Below are 21,758 nucleotides of genomic sequence, written 5' to 3' on the forward strand. Positions count from 1 at the left end.
ATAACTTGTACGCAACTACTTCAAACTGTATATAACACTTAACAAAGAAAAACAGTTCTGACCAACAACAATCTATGAACCAAACCTACAGTAAGATAAAAGGAATGAAGTTCTTTGAACCAAATAAGAACATTTCGCCTATGCAAATAAGCTCGGCTCATTGTTAGTGAAGGCCTCCTACAGGAACAAAAACACACAGATAACATAAGGACAGGAAGGAGACATATGGCTGACAGGGATCAAAAGACATCCCTGTCACTAAAAAGGAAAAACCTAGATAAAAGGAAAGTCATAAACAGTAAAGACAAGGCCTCCAGGTCTGGCAGGCCAAGGCTTCACTTAAATTATTCCAACAATATACAAGGAAAGACGTGGGTTTGGTAAACGGCTCTTTATTTAACAAAACAAGAGTTTAACGAGCCAACAACTACTGAACTGTAACGATAAAAACATATACAAGTTGCTACACAAAATAAAATATATCAAATAACTAATATAAATAGTTCACCGCCACACGGACCCAAGCACCGGCGTGGATTTCCAGGCGTGTGGCGGCGTGGACTTCCATCCCCGGAGGTGGTACTTCCAGCCACGAAGGTGGAAGAGAGCTCCATAGAATAGGACCGGGCGTGCGTAAAAGCCATGTCCGAGCCCCATCCACCGCTCCCGGACAGCCACCCGGCCGAGCACCGGCCCCCGACTTCCATCCACGGAGGTGAAAGAGAGCTCCGTAGAGTAGGAACGGGCGTGCGTAAAAGCCATGTCCGAGCCCCATCCACCGGGGACCAGGCAGCCACCCGGCCGAGCGCTGGCCCCCGACTTCCATGCATGGAGGTGAAAGAGAGCTCCGTAGAGTAGGACCGGGCGTGCGTAAAAGCCATAATAGTTTTTCGAACCTTCTGTGTCACTCCAAATCATTAAATCCTTCAAACTCTTCGTCCTCTGTGTCACTTACAAACAAAGCCGCTAATGATGCCGGTAGTATGTGGGGCCCTTCGTCATCTTCGTCATCCCGTGATCGAATCTTTGTCCTTTATGTAAACAACTGCCGCGCCGCGCCGCGCTGCTGACGTCACTTGAAATTCAAATTACAGTAATCCCTTGCTACATCGCGGTTTCACTTTTTTTTTTTTTTGTTTTGAAAATGTATGAAAAAAATTCACATATAAGTTGCTCCTCAGTATAAGTCGCCCCCAACCAAGCTATGAAAAAAACCGCGACTTATAGTCCGAAAAATACGATATATATATTGAAGGAATAGGGTCAAAAGACACAAAACCCGCCTAGCCACAATAACAGATACGCTCACATCTCTTTGGATAAAGTATATAAGCAGACAAGTATATTCATGGAATCAACCAATAAAGCAGACATAACTACACATTCTTTGATATAAGATAATAACAGAGGTTGCTACAACTTCATGATTCAATATGTATTTCTGTGCACTGCAACATAAATGTCTTTTGATATGTTGCTTACATAGCTTAATGGCCCTTAAGGAACTGTGTAATGCATGCCTGATGTTTGTTCTCTAAATCATGGACACGGCCAGAGTCGTCTTGACCGTACAGTACTTGATTATATCTTGTGTTTTGATTAAACGTCATATGTCGCCTAATGCGAGACGCCAGCTTTTCGATTACTACTGAATGCTCTGCACAGAGGGAAATGTTTTGCCTAACAAAGATAAGATATGGTGGGAAGCATGATTAAACTAAGAATATAATGATGTGAGCAAAGACATGGAGTATCAGAAGAACTAACTTTGCATCGTCAGGGAACATTAATAAATTGATGATGTCACAGCCAAAAGCTCACATAATTCTGTACAAAATGACGAAATTGAAAGAATGACGAATGGATGAGGTGCGACAGTGTAGGAATGGAGCAGAATGTTTACAGGAAGGTCACTTGGAGATAAAACCAGCTGGTGCCAGAAGGAGACAGCCAAGGACTCGGCCAAAGATGATCCCCAAGGCCGAAAGACAGGATGGAAGACGGCAGCCCCCACACACACACCGAATCTTCCATAACCAGCACCCACTCCCATGGAATCAAACTCTACTGCGAACTCGCCCCACCCCAACGACTCATCACCCATCAAACGCGCCCCACACCAACTGAATATAAGCTGACCAAAGAACCTTGAACGTTGCCTTTTCTGAATGGAGACTTTCTGCTCTTGAAAGGCCCAGCGCTGTATTGTACTTTCCTGAAAACAGAGCTTTCTTAACAAGAATTATGATTGAACTCAACCAACCTGTGTAAGTCTAATTTCTGCTTCAGTGTCTTTGCATTTTCCTAAATCTGAAGAAATTAAACGAGCACGCAGTGAGTGAATTGGATAACAGGTGATTGGCAATGGCTTTTGCCGTGAGGCGCAGATAGCGCTCCCTAAATTGTGGACAAAATCCAACAATATATATATATATATATATATATATATATATATATATATATATATATATATATATATATACACATGTGTATATACGTACACACACACACACATATATATATATGCAGTAAGCCCTCGTTTATCGCAGATAATTGGTTCCAAAAACCACCCGCGATAAGTGAAATCCGCGAAGTACAGTCACCCTCTCATCTGTATATTTTTTTCGTTTTTTTTTATCCGTACATTTTTTGTGTGTCAATAAATGTATATAAGTTAAGTTAAAGTTAAGTTAAAGTCCCAATGATCGTCACACACACATCTGGGTGTGGTGAAATTTGTCCTCTGCATTTAACCCATCCCCGTGTGATTTTGATCCATCCCCTGGGGGAGAGGAGAGCAGTGAGCAGCAGCGGTGCCGCGCTCGGGAATCCTTTGGTGATCTAACCCCCCAATTCCAACCCTTAATGCTGAGTGCCAAGCGGGGAGGCAATGGGTCCCATTTTTATAGTCTTTGGTATGACTCGGCCGGGGTTTGAACCCACAACCTTCCAGTCTCAGGGCGGACACTCTACCACTAGGCCACTGAGATGAAACCATTTAAGTGCATATTTTATTATTAGAACATTAAATAATTGTTTCAAACGTGAATAATACATTAATAGTATAAATAACATACAGAAAATCTTGTGTGAGTATTGAAAATATAAATATTATATGTGTGTGCGTGTAACATGTTAACAAGAAGTACTGGGCAGGCTAACGAGTTAGCGGAAAGATGCTAATTCGCGATCGTTCTAACACGCGAAAACGGACCTCTAAAGGAATCTAAACGAACATTTGGAGCAATACTACATTGTCCTAAAGGTTAGACACATGTGATCGTTCATTTCTCTTGTTAGGAGACCCACTTACATCGTCAATGACTCCTGTACCACTGTAACCGACATTTCAAAGCACGGCTGAATAACATAAATAACATGGGGAATTCTTAACACATACTGTAAATATGTTTTTAGAACAACTTTTAATATTATAATTTTTTTTTATAACAAGGTACAAGTGTACATACTGTAAATATGTCTTTAGAACTCTTTTATTATTATAACAATTTTTCTATAACAAGGTACAACACTAAATATGTTTTTAGAACTCTTATTATTATAATTTTTTTATAAAAAGGTACAAGTGCACGCAATGCAATTGTGTGGGCACTCCTTGCCTTCTGCTGGCGTGTGGGCAAGTTTTGTGCCATAATTCCTCAATTTAGAAGTTTTATTTTTACTTTTAAATTTCTTTTAAAATCCGCGATGTAGTGAAACCGTGCTAAACGAACCGTGATGTAGCAAGGGATTACTGTATATATATATATATATATAGGTTAGGTTGACAGTGAACTTTAACTTGGAGTGGCATTAAATATTTTGAAGCCTTTTTATTTTAATTGCCTTTTTTGAAGAATTGTTTACTATCTGACCAACTACTGCTTGTTGTGGAGTGGTTTGAGTTCACTGGCACCACACAGCAATTGTATCTCTTTTTTTTTTGCTTGCAGGCCAAACCAAAAAATTGTTTTGTTTCTCATGAAGTCCAAAGTCTGGCCACTGTAATGTGTTAATACTGACAATAAACATTTTGTTCATGAAAATTGTAATATGGAATTTTCATACAATCTACGTACTTTCTACACGTGAATACTATTATTCTTTTATATACTGAGACAACGAACTCCACTTTTGTTAAAAGTCAAAAGTGAAAACTGACAAGGATTTAATAGGGATAAGGGAGCTTGTTGTCTCCTCAGGGCATTGTTACAATCCAGAGAGCTTTCATACTTCACAGCTGTAGGAAATGGTCTGAATACATGACCCTTAAGTGATGAATTCAAGGAGAAAGGACAACATGGCAGTATGAATGCAAACATTTTCTTCTTTCTCTAGCAGCAAACACTGGAAGCCAATATATATATTGTATATATATATATACATATATATATACGTACATATATGTATACACACACACACACACATATATATATATATATGCAGTAAGCCCTCGTTTATCGCAGATAGTTGGTTCCAAAAACCACCCGCGATAAGTGAAATCCGCGAAGTACGGTCACCCTCTCATCTGTATATTTTTTCTCTTTTTTTTTATCTATACATTTTTTGTGTCAATAAATGTATATGAAACCATTTAAGTGGATATTTTATTATTAGAACATTAAATAATTGTTTCAAACATGTGAATAATACATTAATAGTATAAATAACATACAGAAAATTTTGTGTGAGTATTGAAAATATAAATATTATATGTGTGTGCGTGTAACATGTTAACAAGAAGTACTGGGCAGGCTAACGAGTTAGCGGAAAGATGCTAATTCGCGATTGTTCTAACACGCGAAAACGGACCTCTAAAGGAATTTAAACGGACATTTGGAGCAATTCTACATTGTCCTAAAGGTTAGACACATGTGATCGTTCATTTCTCTTGTTAGGAGACCCACTTACATCGTCAATGACTCCTGTACCACTGTAACCGACATTTCAAAGCACGGCTGAATAACATAAATAACATGGGGAATTCTTCACACATACTGTAAATATGTTTTTAGAACTTTTAATATTATAATTTTTTTTATAACAAGGTACAAGTGTACATACTGTAAATATGTCTTTAGAACTCTTTTATTATTATAACAATTTTTCTATAACAAGGTACAACACTAAATATGTTTTTAGAACTCTTATTATTATAACATTTTTTTTATAAAAAGGTACAAGTGTACGCACTGCAATTGTGTGGGCACTCCTTGCCTTCTGCTGGCGTGTGGGCAAGTTTTGTGCCATAATTCCTCAATTCAGAAGTTTTATTTTGACTTTTAAATTTCTTTTAAAATCCGCGATGTAGTGAAACCGCGCTAAATGAACCGCGATGTAGCGAGGGATTACTGTGTATATATGTATATATATATATAGGTTAGGTTGACAGTGAACTTTAACTTGGAGTGGCATTAAATATTTTGAAGCCTTTTTTTTTTAATTGCCTTTTTTGAAGAATTGTTTACTATCTGACCAACTACTGCTTGTTGTGGAGTGGTTTGAGTTCACTGGCACCATACAGCAATTGTATCTCTTTTTTTTTTTTTTTTTGCTTGCAGGCCAAACCAAAAAATTGTTTTGTTTCTCATGAAGTCCAAAGTCTGGCCACTGTAATGTGTTAATACTGACAATAAAAATTTTGTTCATGAAAATTGTAATATGGAATTTTCATACAATCTACGTACTTTCTACACGTGAATAATATTATTCTTTCATACACTGAGACGACGAACTCCACTTTTGTTAAAAGTCAAAAGTGAAAACTGACAAGGATTTAATAGGGATAAGGGAGCTTGTTGTCTCCTCAGGGCATTGTTACAATCCAGAGAGCTTTCATACTTCACAGCTGTAGGAAATGGTCTGAATACATGACCCTTAAGTGATGAATTCAAGGAGAAAGGACAACATGGCAGGATGAATGCAAACATTTTCTTTCTCTAGCAGCAAACACTGGAAACCAAACCTGGTCTAATGGCAGACCCGTAGTGCTACAGCATCTTATTAGCACGGCTGTTGTATTTCCCCCCCGGGAACCTATCCACAGCTGCATGCAACACATGAAAAACCCATGTATTTGCAAAATCTCAACAGATTTCACAGTTGTTTCAATCATGCCCTAAAATGCAACAAGGTGGTGCAGTATGAAAATAGGAAGGTAGTAAATGGTGTTAAGGGAGTTTGTTCAAATGATTGTAAAGATATTTGTAGGTATGGAAGGAATTAAGTTTAGTCTGGGCTGTTAGCAGAAGCCTTTGTCACGTGTATGTTTTTGCTATGCTGAGTGGCTATTAAAAAGCCCAAGCAACCAAATGAATACATGAATAAGGTACCCTTATTGTTTTTCAATTTATATTTTTACGGGTTGCAAAACCTCAGACGTTCTGTGCATTTTATCATCTATAAGCCATTTAGTTTTAAAGATGAATGGGTAAGATTAATTTGAAATTAGTGTTTTTGGATCAGGGTTTTATGTACCGTATTTTCTGCACCATAAGACGCTTCGGGTTAAAAGGCACAGGCTCGATTGCGGGGGCTCTTCTGTACTTAATTCACACATTGGGTGCACCACATTATAGGGCGCATGCATGCCATGACTTACAGTAAACAAAACAAAAAACGTCACGGGGCCAAGACAGTGAGTTTGGTTGATCGATATTCATATGCAAATCCATCCAAGTCCTCAACTTCTGTATCCGAATTAAACAGTTGGACAAGTTCACCATTAAACATGACAAGTTCCCTCACATCATTGTCTCAGTCAAGCAATGAATGATGGCTTTCGATAAAGCTTGAACTGTGCCTCGCTAGCATGTCCCTTTGTCGATTCCATTTTAAAGGGTCCGAATGCTGTTTGCCTTGCACAAACCGATAGTATTTATTTGTCAATGGCGGTGGAGGTATGTACTTTACGTTTTACGTACAGTTCTCTGATTGGTTTATCGCCCGATCTACAAACAACATAATGTCCTCTGATTGGTTCATCGGGTCTACATATTACGTCTACCTGTGGCGGCAGCCGGACAACATTTACAGATTTTGGAATTCAGTCCACACAAAAGGCACACCTTATTAAAAGGTGCTCTTTCGTTTTTTTGAGAAAATTAAAGGCTTTTAAGTGCACCTTTTGGTGCGGAAAACATAAGCTATTGTTTTTAAAATCGCAGGGCATCGGTTACTCTTTATCTGTTCAAGGCAAGTTCCTGAGGTACTTCATGGGAATCTAACAGATCTGAATGCTAGACTCATACTTTATTGCACGGATGTTCACTATATGTAGTATATGGAGTAATGTATGATTCACTAAACACGCTACACATAATGAAAACAATTATTTCATGCATTTTTATTATCTAACAAATAATAAACAAATATTTGCGGTTTAAACATGGTGACTATTTGTACTAGGGTTGTTCGATACCACTATTTTCAGACCGATACCAATACTCAAATATTGAGTAGTCTCCAATACTACTGATACCAAGTGCCGATACCAATAGCACTTTTATACATAAAATTTCTCCCCCCAAAAACTTCGCTATGATTTAAAATAAAGACTAAGGGTGTATTCAGAACAGAAAAGTCCTTTAGTCCGCTTGTTTGGTCCGGACCGAAAGCGGACTTAATTTTTTTTCATTTGGTGCGGTTCTTATTCAGACTGTACATTTTGCAAGTGAATCCACGCTTGTGATGATCTGTGCTCCCATTGGACAGCAATGACCAGGGCGGCACACAGAGCACAGACCTGGAAATGGAGGAAAACATGCGAGTCCTACGCGCTGCGTTCCTGCTCTGCATATTTGTGCTGTTGGTGCGGATCTTCGCTGTTTGTATTCACACCTGAAGCGAACCGCACCAGAGTTCGTTTGGAAGCGAACCGAGACCACTTGAAAAAGTGGGTCTCGGTCCATTTCTTTAGTCCGCACCAGGATTCGATTGCGTGTATTCACACCTGCACAAAAGGTCCGGACCAGCCTTCCAACTGAACCCTGGTCCATTTAAAGCGGACCAAACAATCCGGTCTGAATATACCCTACGAGTATAGTATATTCAATGTAGCAATTTTGCGTAAAAATGCATGAAATTAGTGTAAATTTTCTAATCTTCTAATTTCTAATTCCTGACTGTAAAATGACCTCAAAAGAAGCGGCCGATACCTCGAAATCTATATCGATACCTGGTATCGGTACTATCCCTAATTTGTACATAAGCGACCCATGTCAGCATGTCAGCTGATCCTGCGGTCCCATAGTGTTGAGTAGGCTGATAAAGCACTTGTCAAATGGGTAAACTTGCATTTCATAGGTGAAGAGCGAAATATGGTATGTCGCACTAACTGTATCGAATGACTAATCATGTCAAAATCATTTTATGCTTTTGTATCCTACCTTGTGTTGTGAAATATTCAAATTGATTGGTTCTTGTGTCGAGTATTTTTTCTTTTTTCTTGTGATTTGTTGACTCCACTAAGGTTGTGTGCTTTCTTTTGTCCAAGTATAGTTTAGTAAATATTCCCCCTGAAAATATTAGGACCGCTCCATGAACTAAAGAGAATTAGTTACTTTCACATGCGTTTTACTTTTTAAGTTTGAGCTCATTGTGGAAGTTGTACAGAATTGAGTGGTTTTCTTTGTATTGTCGTCAAACAAATACATGAAAAACAAACAAAGAACTTCTTGAAGAAGGAAGCCACGGCTTGGGACCCTCACGCGGGAGAATTATGGCAGCTCAATGTTGGTAAATGGCTTCCAATTTGGACTCACATCACAACACAGCTTTCAAGGATCTGGTGTGAAGAACCGTCAGAAATGCTCTTTTGTGCCTATGGATTTCTCTCAATGCTGTATTGTTTGAAGTGGGGACAAACAAATCAAAGCAAAGCTCCTGGCTGACAATGTCTTTATTCTTTCAGCCTCGGGACATTTGAACCAGTACAGTGTTTGCTGGTTGAAGGCTTCCTGTTTTCAACAGTTTGTAAGACTAAGGCCCAAGTGTTTCACATAGTCAAGAACTTTCGTGTTAGTTCTAAACGTCTTTTGTGAGTATAATGTAGTGACACATAACTGTTCTTTTAGCAGCAAGAATTCCAAGGACAAGAAGAGTCTATCCTCCGGTGGCTTGTAAAGTTTGGCAAGATTCAGGTCATGAATATGAAACATGAATATTTCTTTACATTCTGATAATGTGCAAAAGGACAGGGAGAGTTGACATACACAAAATAAATAAAATATGTAATAGTAAAATACGTGCATGGAATATGGAAATTCCATAAATGACAGCTCTGTCATGATAGGTTTACATTTATTTGTATGGTATACAGTGATGCATTGCCTGACAAGGGACCCGATGTATGTTTATGGGACGTCTGTGATCTGCGAGCCATAGTTTGCCCTGGTTTGAACAAAGACATGGACCGAGTTACAAGAAAGAATCAGCCGTATCGCCTGATAAAATCTCTTTCAACTCTGTTTTACACTCTGATCATTTCAGCACACGGTCACAACTGTGTGAGGGCCTTCCCCAGAGCAGTTATTGGATATACTGTCCCAAATTTCAAACACTAAGTTAAAAATGATGGGCAGATCAATTCAAGGCTCACTGTTGCAGGGATTTAAAACGTACATGACTTGTGTGATTGCTGGCTTCTCCAACATCTTCTCCTGTAACTTGGTATATGTACACTATTTATGTTTGTCATCCAATAACACAATCCCATCATTTCAAACTCTGAAAGAACACAATAGTGATGATCTCTGTTCAATCCATATAGGACATTTGTAAACAGGTGATTTACTGGGGAAAATAATGATCCACATTTTCAACTATTGTCTAACATGTTACAGACAGAAATATTAACCAAATCCTAAATTTGTCCATTTTATTCCTGTTTTTGAAGATATTGAAATTTAACAAATGTTTTTCAAATAATAATTCAAAACGGGGGGCAGCACGGTGGTTAGCACGTCGGAGCACCGGTTAGCACGTCTGTCTCACAATTCTGAGGGTGTGGGTTCGATTCCACCTCTGGCCCGCCCTGTGTGGAGTTTGCATGTTCTCCCCGTGCCTGCGTGGGAACTCATGTTTCCTCCCACATCCCAAAAACATGCATGGTAGGCCAACTCAGACCAGCTCAGTGGCCTAGTGGTAGAGTGTCCGCCCTGAGACTGGAAGGTTGTGGGTTCAAACCCCGGCTGGGTCATACCAAAGACTAAAAATGGGACCCATTGCCTCCCTGCTTGGCACTCAGCATGAAGGGTTAGATCACCAAATGATTCCCGAGCGCGACACCGCTGCTGCTCACTGTTCCCCTCTCCCCCAGGGGATGGATCAAAATCACACGGAGATGGGTTAAATGCAGAGGACAAATTTCACCACACCCAGATGTGTGTGTGACAACGATCATTGGGACTTTAATTGAGCACTCCAAATTGCCCGTAGGTGTGAGTGCGAGTGCGGATGGTTGTTCGTCTCTGTGTGACCTGCGATTGGCTGGCAACCGGTTCAGGATATACTCCGCCTACCGCCCAAAAGACTGCTGGGATGGGCTCCAGCACGCCGTGACCCTTGTCTAACCAGTGCGCCACAGTGCCGCCGCTCACAATGCATGTCAGAGCAAATAAGAATAGTGAGATCGAATGAATCGCCCAAGGAGCTCAGAGACAGAATTGTGGCAAGGCACAGAAACTGACCAAGCTTACAAACTAATTTCCCGACTGTCTTGCCGATTAAATTGGCTGATTATAAGTCTTTTCAAAAATAATCAACATCAGCCCAAATTTGGCCTATTGCTTGTTTGTCTGCATCTGCAAAGGAGTGATCATACCTTGGAGAGCTGTTGCACCAAGGGGACTAACATGAATCATGAATCCAACACGAGAGATGTCAATTAAAACAAAGAGAAAATGATCAAACTCTTAAAAGAGGAGAAATCATCACACACTGTTGCAAAAGATGTTGGTTGTTTACAGTCACCTGTGTCTAAAATTTTGACCAAATACAAACAACATGGGAAGGTTGTTAAAGGCAAACATACTGGTAGACTATGGAAGACCTCAAAGCGCGTTGTTAGGCTACGGATTTTAGTTATTGATCTGACTCCAAATTATGATCAACACTTAACACATGAATCGTTACGTCCTAATCCACACACTGGTACACCTAACAATTTTGCGAGTTCGTTCTGTCAAAGAGAAGACCAATAAATCAATTAGGCCGAATTTACCAATTGTTTAATCCTGACAAAGCAAACTAATACAGGCGCCTGGGTCCCCCGGGTCCCTCACACTAAGATTCGTGTGTTCTTGTGACCATCAAGAGACAACACATTCTTCCGGGTTGCCCAGTTTTAAAGAAACACAATATGAATATTCAAGCATGCAAAATATTGTGTGGTGATTGGTCGATGGTCGATGGTCGTCTCCTCCTCGTTTGGGTTTTTCCCCTGCTCAGCACAGGTGTCTGGACCACAAAGACGAGTTGTTCATCACCGGCCTTGAGATATCCTCCCTGTCTGGACATCCTGTTCCACAATACTTTGTAGAGAACAAATTCATTGTAGCCTGCACATTCCTTTCCACTTATTAATCACCACACGAGCACACTAGAAATTATATTGATATGATTATATATGTCTAATGCAGCCTTAATCAAATATGTTTGCAAACTGCCGAAAGTACATTTCCCTTTATTCCCTCTCATGACCTCATTTATGAGGTCATCACCAGTTTCTCTAGCAAGCAGCGACCAGCACACTGTCGGTCCTTTCTTCCCCACCGCGGCTCATGTTGAGTCACCAGGGTATATTGGCCCTTCGGTGACAACGGGCCAACGGTTTTCTCGATCAACCGAACAGTGAGTGATCTAACACATGGAATACAGCAACAACCGCATAAAATCATTATTGCAGTAAAAATAGCCACAGCAACAAGCACAGACATGATGAGGCCTTTCCAGCTTCCGAACGTTTTCATCCAATCAGACCAAATATCGGTGCGTACACCTGAATGATCTTTCATCTTTTTATTCAGTGTCCTTAGTCCTTCCAACGCCAGTCAGTCGCCCCACTGGTGCCATGTTGTTGGGGATGAAAGTACAACATGCATCACCAAACATTCCGCACACACCATGTTCCTTAGCCAATAGCATGTCCAACGCAATTCTATTTTGGAACGACATCAATGACGTCGTAGCCAATTGTTCATGGACCGCTGCAAATGATTCAGCTGTATAATTACCCAATCGTTGGACATTGTAATGAACGTAATTAATACGGTCAACATTTTTATTGGGGGTGATCCATAGGAAAATGCTTTCGAATCCCGAAAACACTTGATTAACGAGTTTATACTTATCTGGCCTGGCTCAACAATGGGGTAAAACGTCTCTTTTGGCTCGCTTCAGGAGCCCCGCCAGTGGGGACTCCATGTTCCAATTGAGATTCTGTATTTCAATGGGGACAACCACTACAGGCATTATCAAAGACGCGAGGGCACAGATACCTGATGCATCCTTCGGCAAGCGATCATATAATTTGTTGTCACCACAACCAGATGTCACTGGTCTTCCTCTGCTCCTTCCATCACTGCTAGTTGAATTCTGGCATGTCCTGTTAAAGCTTAAAAACAAGTGAATTTGGAAAAAAAAAAAACTGTATATCACAATTACAAATTGAAACCTACTCACCCATTTCTATTTTACACCTCCCCCTTTTGACACATTCATCCAATGTGTCATTACGTATCAAAAGGAACCTGCAAAGCATCCCCTCTCATCACCACACCCATTGTAGTCAGGCCCGCGGAACCTCTAGCTCCCATCTGGGCCCCGGGACCGTCATTCCAAGTCCTTAAAACTTGACTGTCCACCACACACTCGGCAATACAAACAAAAATCATCGCACTCCTGTCAGTGAGCTTATAGCCCTGCTGGCAGCGGACATTTGTACACACAAAAACAGACATCAAATATCAAAATAAAAACAGTGATAAAATGAATCCTGGCGCCTGCGGATCATGTCCTGAAAACCATGTCATCAACAAGTTCATCATAAAAACCAAAAGGGCAAGGGTTAACATATTCTTGTAAATTCAACACAAATTTTCCACGAACGCAATTGACAACCTGCAAGAACGAAAACAAGTTACGCAAGCAGTGCGCAATCCGCTCCTTGGCTGGTGGCTGTTGCTGCAAAAAATAAAAATCAAGTCACACAGAAAAACAGAGCAGAGCGTGCTCTTGTCGCAAGCAAGCTCAAACGTCAAACATTTGGTCACTGTCCACCTAGTCCGTCACCCCGTCGGGTGAGCTCAAAGTCGTCACACGTCAAATCGTCCAGAGTCTTGATACTAGTTCTGTCTTGTCTGACCATATTACTGAAATGGGCCTTCTCCATCGCACTGTTTTGTTGTCGATGGTGCCCTTGAGTAATCCTAAACCCATATTTAATCCAAAATTAGTCCTGATCAATCGTGCTTTTTCAAATCTGTAGTATCTTTATATTTTTCAGGTGAGAGGAATGTTATCCTCTGCTGTGATCACATCACCCCAACTTTGAATCATGTTAACCATTCACAATACACAAACACCACACCACAATCACAGACTTGACATTCATACACCATTACAAACAAACTGTCATTCCGCAACACACATAAAAACATACAATATTAAATTGTAAAAAAAAAAAATCCTCCCTACACAAAATTTTCTCCTCAATTAAAATTTCCCTTTTTTATTTTAAATCCAAAGTTAATATCTAATTGTCTGGTCTCCTGTCCTCTCATTATTTGCCAATATGCATAATGCTGGAACATGATTTAACTCCCCATTTAGTTTGCTCACATCTCACACTTAGACTATTTGACACTTTGTGTTGAGCTGTAACTTCAATATTTCCATCTTCCCATATTTCTTCCACTAAACAATTCCATTTTGCTTTCAGTTTAAATTCATCCCTCCAAATAACTACCTCTGGCAAAAAAACAACAATTTATAAAGCACTCCCTTTTACTGTTACCTTGTTCCTTCATTCATCTCCTCACAAGCATAACTGACCCTCCTAAAAAATAATAATACCAAAAATAATGTTTAAAACAATATACACAGCTTCCTCCTGCCACTTACGCTATCACCTTGAAGATTATCGTTCTCATTTTTGTTGATGCCAATTCTTAAAATTAAAAAAATGCTTACTCTTGATAATGGAGTCACGCTATATCACAAATTTTGAAAACCTTCTTCCACGTTCCCCCTTTGTACCTATCAAAACCAATTAGAAATATTTTTGCGGTCATGATCATCATTGTTCACTTCATTCCACTTGTAACACATTCCAAATATTCATGCCAAATATTCTAAATATTTACGTTTTTTTTGAAGAATTTACAAATTTTAAGCCAATATTTCACCATTCATTCTTCATGGCACATTCAATATTTCTCATTTTCTTCCACATAATTCCTCCAATTCACCTTCTTTCACTTTCTAGATTAAAATTTCACATTTTCACTTTCAACATTGCGGTAAAATTTTGCAAAATTTCCTTTTTCCCTTCTAATTTCTAATTAAATCTTTTTTTCACTGACTCAATTCAACACGATCCAAATTTAAACATAATCTTGTAGCCTTCCCCGAATTTTTATTCAGCCTCTTCGCCTTCACACGCAATTTCTACAAAAATTACAAATTCTAATTATTATTGTTAATCCTCCGTGACCCTCGTAAAGACAAGCCGCACCAGTAATGGATGGATGGATGGATTGTTAATCCTAACCCCAAGTGCCTATCATAAATTGCCATTTAAATCGATTGTCGCAAGCATCATGTCACTGTATTTGTTAATTAAAGGCCTACTGTATCCTTTTTTAATTAAGCAATGCCCTGTATTACTATTTTGCTGACTATCCAAAATTCCAACTTTCTTATGGCCCCTCACCCCTTCAAGCTCAAATATGCATCCTATAAATCAGTCGCAGTTGATGTGTAATTAAATTCTGTCGTTTTGATAAATTTAAATTCTATCGATCAATTTCCACTTTGCAAAGTTTCTGATCACGCTGTCGTATGATTTGTTATTATTAGTGCATCTTCACTGTCCATATCTATGTATTTCGTTTTTTTATCCCCATTTCAGTGTCAATAAGCAGCCTTATTATTCCCTCTTTTATCAAAACTCCTCAGATATGTCCGCCCCAGCACCCAAACACACTTCCATCCCTTTTGTCCCACACTCCACCAACTTTGTAATGCTTCAGCAGTCTTTAGCAATGTGTCCAGTTTGACTTCATGTGACTCATGCAAGTCTTTAGCAGCCTCTCCTCTTAGATTCTCATGATGATGATTCAGGGCTGGATCGTCCGCCACTCTCAAATGCGTCCATCTTGTCTTTGTTCTTTCAGTCCATTTTCTTTTTGATCTGCAACTGTGTTTATTCCACCAACTGTATGGTTCTTGTCCTGTGAAGAGCTGTGCTTGCCCCCTTCAAGCATGATAGTAGTTCCTGTTGTTCTCCCAAAGGTCAAAGGTGTCTCATGACCAGGGACAGTCCTCTGTTGATTTTGAGACAGCCAGTGGAGTAAGAGGACTCAGTTCAGGAATCGTGCCACGCGCTAGGGAAGAACACACTGGGACACAAATTTAACAAAACTATCTTCGTGTTATCAGTCTTCCTGTGTAGTATTTGTTCCTTACACCCCAAATCTTCCGATTAACATTTTGTATCCTATCAGTTGTGCACACTCATCATTTTACTATCAAGCCGCCCTTGTCAAATGCTTTTTTTTTTTTTTCTTCTGAGCAATCCATCCACCCTACGCATTAACACGGCTAAAATCCTCGTTCCAGTGTTTATCAGCCAATAAAGTTCCGAAATCCTTTGTAATAAACTGTAATGTAATTTAACAATCTACCAACATGGTTGTATATGCGGTGAATGTTATTGTTCAATCTATAGGTCATACAGCGCCTGTGTTCCAACTATGACACTCCTCCTTGATTTACCATCTCATAAGTTATTGTTGTCAGCAGCGCTAAATGATAGTGTTTGAAAGTGAATGTCTTATCGCCCAATTTAAAACACATGCCACATTTGAACTAGTATTTATTCATTTATTTATTTGCCATCCTCATGTTAGCTGGCATATGTCAAAATTAAAATGTAATTTTGCTTTTAATTTTAAATCTTTCAAAACTGCTATATCCTTACTGCACCGAAATAAACTGTTAAATATATCTTTAAAACAACCAAAAACAATCTATGCTCCTGCACAGACTCTTACAAGTGGCACCCAAATGCCAAATTACAAATCAAACCTCCTCCTTCACTCTCACATTTTTTGATAAAACAGTCTACTTATCTTGACACTGTCATCACCTACTAAATTAATGGCCTGCAAATACAATGTTGTTGCTGTGGTCCCTCAAAACATGTGACTAAAATTTGGATAATTATTAACCCCCATCAATTGAGCAATTATCTCCTCACTATTTACGAGTTAGCCGCCCTCTCTTCTCTCACTCCCTCTTTCTATCTGTCTTGGGCCGAATGTGTAGCGTCCTGCCATAAATCACTGCTGCCACGGCCCAACTCTTTTCCTAAGACCCACAAGTACACCCCTCTCTCGCCTATTTGCAAATGTTAAACATTAGTGCCAGCGATGTTTCAGTTTCAATCATGCACGTTCGCTGTTGGTCATGCACCCTTTGCTCATCAACATTTGATCTCCCCTCATCTTGCCTCAGTTCTCCTCAACATTGACCTCTCCCGGGGGGACCCAGGCCTTTGCGGACTCCTCGGCACAGCGCCCCTGGACGAGGGGGGGGGGGGGGGGGTCAACGTATCAATGTTGACGTCACAATCTGGCCAAGCCCGCACGTCCTGCTGGCCCCCACCCTCGCCGGTATAGCGCCATTCCACGCCTTGGAGCCCACCGGGCCCCCTCCTTTCTTGAACATTCTCTGATCCATGCCGTCTTCCTCCTCACACGCCCGCACCCACACAGGGTGTGCACATAAACGCACACACACCGAGCGCGCACACAACCGCACGTACACACACACACGCATCCGCACGCACGCACGCCAATACACAGAGTACGCACACAGAGCTCAGATGAACGACAACAGACTGACACAAACTTTTACAGATATTACGCACATACACAGAACACACAGACAAAGGGATTCGAATCCATCTCTCATGTAACTCACGATTTGCGCTTCCACATCAGCATACATTCCTCTCATTACACACACACTCCCCCCAATTTGGTTGCACATTTTGGATATTTTAGCGGTCTGGTCTCTCACAGGAGGAACTGTTATCACCGGATACTTTTTGAGGAGGCCTCACTTCTCCTCGGGGATCTCAAAAAACACCCCAGCTATTTGAATACGATCGTCACCGCACCCTTGTCCGCCACGACGAAGCACTAGGTCCCTGACCTATTCTTAGTACGCGTAAGTCCCTGACTTTACCGTACACGTTACACACGTAAGTTCACTAGGTCCCTGACCTATTCTTAGTACGCGTAAGTCCCTGACTTTACCGTACACGTTACACACATAAGTTCCACGACGAAGCACTAGGTCCCTGACCTATTCTTAGTACGCGTAAGTCCCTGACTTTACCGTACACGTTACACACGTAAGTTCCAAACTTACTTAACTTCTTGCACACCTTATTTGATCTGAACGACAGTCTCCTCTTAAATTTCCTCTTTCAATTTGCAGAATTTCGACATATAGTAACAGGTATTCTGCTTACCTTATCATTGATGAGCTCAGGGTTTAGGAGACGTCGTACCAGCTCAACGTTGTGCGCTTATTCCTTATTCCCAAACGGTACGCCGACCGCGCTTATTCCTTATTCCCAAACGGTACGCCGACCGGGAGACAGCTGTCCCAGACTAACTGTCCGATGACTTGGACACAGACCACGAGTTGTCAATAACCCTTCTCTTGACATCACGTACGGGGTCACCAAGAAATTGTTAGGCTACGGATTTTAGTTATTGATCTGACTCCAAATTATGATCAACACTTAACACATGAATCGTTACGTCCTAATCCACACACTGGTACACCTAACAATTTTGCGAGTTCGTTCTGTCAAAGAGAAGACCAATAAATCAATTAGGCCGAATTTACCAATTGTTTAATCCTGACAAAGCAAACTAATACAGGCGCCTGGGTCCCCCGGGTCCCTCACACTAAGATTCGTGTGTTCTTGTGACCATCAAGAGACAACACATTCTTCCGGGTTGCCCAGTTTTAAAGAAACACAATATGAATATTCAAGCATGCAAAATATTGTGTGGTGATTGGTCGATGGTCGATGGTCGTCTCCTCCTCGTTTGGGTTTTTCCCCTGCTCAGCACAGGTGTCTGGACCACAAAGACGAGTTGTTCATCACCGGCCTTGAGATATCCTCCCTGTCTGGACATCCTGTTCCACAATACTTTGTAGAGAACAAATTCATTGTAGCCTGCACATTCCTTTCCACTTATTAATCACCACACGAGCACACTAGAAATTATATTGATATGATTATATATGTCTAATGCAGCCTTAATCAAATATGTTTGCAAACTGCCGAAAGTACATTTCCCTTTAGCGTCAAGACAGAAAACTTGATGCAATGTCTCAAACACCAAAAAATGCACAACAAATTAAATGCGGAAGGCTGACTGTGAACAACCAACATCTTTTGCAGTATTTTGTGATGATTTACCCTCTTTTAAGAGTTTGATAATCCTCTTCTTCGTTTCAATTGACATCTCTCGTGTTGGAGCCAAGATTCATGTCAGTCCACTTGGTGCTACAGCTCTCCAAGGTGTGATCACTCCTTCGTGAGATGCAGACTAACGAGCTAATTTGATGCATGGGTTAGTTTTGGGGTTGAATATGTACTGGGTGATTCCATAATGATTTCCTCAGAATTAAGTGATTCCATATTTTTTTCCCTCTACTCAGTCTAAAAAAGTAATCGTTACTGACTGCTACAATTATTTTTCTTGATTTCTTATAGTGCTTCTTAAAGCCAGAAAGTTGCCATTTAAAATGACTTTAGTTTTGCGTCATGTCTGTGACCTGTTTTTTTTCTACAAAATTAAACAACTAAATGAACATCCTTGAGGCCGGTGATTTAATAATTCTTGCCAGGGGTTGTACATGCTGAATGGTGTCTGAGTGGTACAGAATAGTTTTCTTACACTGTCCAGTAAGCAGAGCTGTGACTTCATTTAACCCTCAAGTCTTTTCAATAACACACCAGAGACAACCACAGCCAGGCCTGTTTACAATAATGGGCTGAATGGAGCATTTCAACAGTTTGTGTAATTAACGCTCTTTGTCACATGTGCCTGAGAACTCGTGCTACGTTTGTCCAGCTTTTGGTAAAAATTACATTGCTGAGGTTTACGTTGTTCCTGTACAATAACCTACCTCCAATTTGGAGCAACAAGAACAGAGGTAGTTATAATTTAATTTGTAAATTGATTTATTTTTAGTTTAGTTAAATAGCTAAACAGCTAGGTGTAGCTCAGTGGTAGTGTGTTTGCATGCCAACTTGCAGGTTGTGGGCTCGATCCTCATCCCTGGTGACCATGTCGAAGTGTCCTTGAGCACGATACTGAACCCTGAATTGATCCCAGTGGCGCTCGGCAGCGCCTTTCATGGCAGCAGCCTCCACTGGTAATCTTAATTTTGTTGTACAATAAAAATAAAGTCATTCTATTTTTTTCTATTCTAATTTGCTTCTAATTATTTGTTTTTCGCATGTTTTTATCCCAAAAACTTTCTCTGTTTGAAAATCAACTAGCTTGCTAAATGTTTTGTAACTGTGCAAATATTGAATAAACTGTTACTGAATTTGTCAATCATAAAATCATAACTACTTATTTAAACTGGCAAAGCCACAGCTGTGGCAATGCAACTTTTAAACTGATCACAAAAATCTCTGTAATTCCTATCGTGGCCAGGCAATCTTAAATTCCGGAAGCACGTTGATGAAATGGGATGGTTAGCTTTATATTATAAATTATAGTCGGTTTCCACTACTCTCTTATCCTATCACTCTTACCTTCTCTGGACTGTGGAGAAGAAATCCAACAGAAATGCAAGGTCCTCAGTACCATGGTCTACTAAGTCCTCCTGGTCCAATGTCCAGCTTTTATGGTTGCAAATCTTGAAGCATTTGAGAGTTATGTTATTAGACTCAAAAGCACTCCTATTGGAAAAGTAAATTAATTATAGTGAATGATCAATAATATTTCTCATCTTCATGTGTTTATGATACAGGAGACTACACTTGCCTAGGAGGCAATTGAATCTTGCCTTCAGATGTTTCACAGTGGATTTGATTGTTCCTTCGATTAATCTTTCAAGTTTAGTGCTGGCAATATCATCTTCTGGCAGCTTCTATGCCTGTCCTTGTAGTATTATCGTTTGTCTGTCGCATTAACCATAAATATAAACTTGCGCGTTACATATTAGGAATATTTTTACAAAAAGGACTGTTCTCTGTTTAAATGGGACACAGAACCAAACATGTACTTGAAGGTTGTTGACATTTTACACTCTTCTTGCTGCTGCTTCTGCTTCAGCTTCATATCAGCCAGGAACTCTGACAGTCTTCCCACAGGCTTGGGTCTCACAGCCATTGCTACCAAGGTCACCAGCAGATTATGAAGTCCACAGACTGCCTGTATCCAGTGGCTGTGTGAAAGACGAATCGAATGAGCTGATAAATCGAATTGTGTCTATCATGTTGAGAATAATTATTTTTTGGTTTTGTAATGTTTATCGTAAAACTAAAACTCTGCACGACTGAAAGTGTGCTGGCATGTAGTAAAGTGTCTAGAGCAGTCCTTGCAATTTTACTGCTTCAATCTTGCACATCACAGGTTCAAATCTCTTTCTCTAACTTTGTTTTGCCCCTTATTGTTCTTATTATTATTCTTACTATGTTTACAATATTTTGCAGCCAGTCGGGATTGAGCCGTTTTGTTTCATGATTTTATTGAAGAATTGTATAAATATGCAGTTGAACAATTTTGCTGTTACTTTTGAAAGAAATATACCGTATTGGCCTGAATATAAGACGGTGTTTTTTGCATTGAAATAAGACTGAGAAAGTGGGGGTCGTCTTACATTCGGGGTCTAGACGTTATACAAATTCACAACGCTAGATGGCGCCAGATATCTTTAAAACGAATGCTGAACTTAACTCCCCAGGCCAAAGCGGGCCCCTGTCACGAAAAATAAAAATAGCGGTAGCAGTTTGCATTATTATATTGCAATGTTTTTCCTTATTCAGATTTGTTTCAAGACTACAGTTACAGTTAGACTTCACTTTGATGGTTAATGCAGTTATTGCAATTTTGTTGTTTTATCACAGTAGATTGGTTTAGTTACATTTCAAAAACCAGAAGCCATTCATTTACAAATGTGATTGCACTTTAGTTTACATATTTAAATGTTCAGATATTACGATGTGATAGACAGTTTTTGCATGATTTGAATGAGGCAAAATAACATGCTTTTTCTCTAGAATATATTGTTATAATCATTTGTTTCAGATGTACTGTAATTATTTTCTGTCTAAAAATTAAATTTGGTGTTCAAAAAGTCTTTTTTTCAAACTTGGGTCTTGAAAAAGAGGGGGTCGTTTTATAATCCGGGTCGTTTTATATTCGGACCAATACGGTAATCTGTACAATTTATTAATTATGGTAAAAATAAAAGGTTGTGGTTGGGCAACA

At 39.9% G+C, this 21,758-nt stretch overlaps 3 long non-coding RNA genes across 3 annotated transcripts; all 3 read right to left on the bottom strand.

Moving 5' to 3' along the window:
• Positions 1-2,110: 2,110 nt before the first annotated feature.
• Positions 2,111-12,217, bottom strand: LOC119128971. Its single transcript, XR_005099109.1, has 3 exons — positions 11,588-12,217; positions 5,211-5,212; positions 2,111-2,123 (listed from the first exon to the last, which is right to left on the bottom strand). It is a non-coding gene; the product is annotated as an uncharacterized LOC119128971 (long non-coding RNA).
• Positions 12,218-12,383: 166 nt separating this feature from the next.
• Positions 12,384-17,283, bottom strand: LOC119128972. Its single transcript, XR_005099110.1, has 3 exons — positions 17,273-17,283; positions 17,128-17,132; positions 12,384-12,646 (listed from the first exon to the last, which is right to left on the bottom strand). It is a non-coding gene; the product is annotated as an uncharacterized LOC119128972 (long non-coding RNA).
• Positions 17,284-17,336: 53 nt separating this feature from the next.
• LOC119128970 lies at positions 17,337-17,824 on the bottom strand. The gene is made up of 2 exons (XR_005099108.1): positions 17,621-17,824; positions 17,337-17,497 (listed from the first exon to the last, which is right to left on the bottom strand). It is a non-coding gene; the product is annotated as an uncharacterized LOC119128970 (long non-coding RNA).
• Between the last annotated feature and the right edge of the window lie 3,934 nt (positions 17,825-21,758).

The sequence above is a fragment of the Syngnathus acus genome, chromosome 10 (assembly GCF_901709675.1).
Source record: "Syngnathus acus chromosome 10, fSynAcu1.2, whole genome shotgun sequence".
NCBI classification, from domain to species: Eukaryota; Metazoa; Chordata; class Actinopteri; order Syngnathiformes; family Syngnathidae; genus Syngnathus; species Syngnathus acus.